Raw genomic sequence first — 2,083 nt, forward strand, 5'->3', positions numbered from 1 at the left:
ACCTACTTGGCAGATCAGTTCATTATGTTCATGTACAGAGAGCTAGCTACATAGCAGAAGAGTCCAAAATGTCCATATACTGAGAGCTACCTACATGGCAGACAAATCCAATATGTTCATATACAGAGAGTTAGATACATGGCACGGTAGTGCAACATAACCATATACAGAGTTCTAGCTACATGGCAGATGTGCCAATGTGTCCATATACTGAGAGCTAGCTACATGACAGAGTAGTGCAACATGTCCATATGCAGGTAATTAGCTACATGGCAGATTAGGGCAAAATGTCCATACACTGAGAGCTAGCTCCATGGCAGTGAAGTCCAATATCTTCATATACAGAGAGTTACCTACTTGGCAGATCAGTCCAACATGTACATGTACAGAGAGCTAGCTTCATGGCAGACGAGTCCAAAATGTTCATATACAGAGATCTTGCTACATGGCAGGGAAGTGTAACACTTCGATATACAGAGTTCTAGCTAAAAGGCAGATAATTCCTACTTTACTATGTACAGATAGCTAGCTACATGGCAAGGTAGTGCAACATTTCGGTATAAAGAGTTCTAGCTACAAGACAGATAAGTCCAACTTTACTATATGCAGAGAGCTAAGTACATGGCAGGGTAGTGCAACATGTCCATATACAGAGTTCTACCTACAAGGCAGATATGTCCAACTAGTCTATATACAGAGAGCTAACTAAAGGGTAGGGTAGTGGAACATGTCTATATACAGGATAATAGCTACATGGCAGATGAGTCCAACATGTCCATATACTGAGAGCTAGCTACAAGGCAGAAAAGTCCAATATGTTCATATACAGAGAGCTAGCTATAAGGCAGCGTAATGAAAGATTTCCTTATACAGACTTCTAGCTACATGGCAGATGTATCCAAAATGTCCATATACAGAGAGCTAGCTACATGGCAGAGTGGTACAACATATCCATATACAGGGTACTAACTACAAGAGAAATGAGTCCAACTTAGCTATATACAGGGAGCTAGCTACATGGCAGAGAATGCATCATTTCCATATACAGATTTCAAGATTCTTGGCAGATGAGTTCAAAGTGTTCATATACTGAGAGGTAGCTACATGGCAGAGTAGTGCAACATGTCAATATACAAGGTACGAGCTACATGGCATATGAGTCCAACATGTCCATATACTGAGAGCTAGATACATGGCATACAAGTCCAATATGTATGTCTTCAGAGAGCAAGCTACATGGCATGTTAGTGCAACAGTTCCATATACAGAGCTCTAGCTATATGGCAGATGTGTCCAAAGTGTCCATATACAGAGAGTTAGCTACATGGAAGGGTAGTGCAACATTTCCATATAGAGAGTTCTAGCTACAAAGCAGAGGAGTCCAATTTGTGTATATACTGAGAGCTAGCTACATGGCAGACAAGTCCAATATGTTCATAAAAGGAGATCTACCTACTTGGCAGATCAATCCAACATATCCATGTACAGAGAGCTAGCTACATGGCAATCGAGTACAAAATGTCCATATACAGAGAGCTACCTATATGGCAGATCAGTCCAACGTGTGCATATACTGAGAGCTAGATACATGGCACACAAGTACAATATGTTCGTATACAGAGAGCAAGATCCATGGCAGCGTAATGCAACATTTCCATATACAGGGTTCCCGGTACATGGCAGATGTGTCCAAAATGTTCATATACAGAAAGCTTGCTAAAAGGCAGAGTAGTCCAACATGTCCATATACAGGGTACTAGCTACATCACAAAGGAGTCCAACATGTCCATATACTGAGAGCTAGCTATATGGAAGACAAGTCCAATATGTTCATATATAGAGCGCTACCTACTTGTCAGATCAATTCAACATATCCATGTACATAAAGCTACCTACTTGGCAGACAAGTCCAAAATGCCCATATACAGAGAGCAAGCTACATAGCAGGGTAGTTTAACATTTCCATATACAGAGTTCTACCTTCAAGGCAGATGAGTCCAACTTGTCTATATACATAGAGCTAGCTACATGGCAGAGTAGTGCAACATATCCATATACCGAGTTCTTGCTATGCTGCATATTT

This window comes from Chrysochloris asiatica, unplaced genomic scaffold (genome assembly GCF_000296735.1).
Source record: "Chrysochloris asiatica unplaced genomic scaffold, ChrAsi1.0 scaffold00519, whole genome shotgun sequence".
Taxonomy (NCBI): domain Eukaryota; kingdom Metazoa; phylum Chordata; class Mammalia; order Afrosoricida; family Chrysochloridae; genus Chrysochloris; species Chrysochloris asiatica.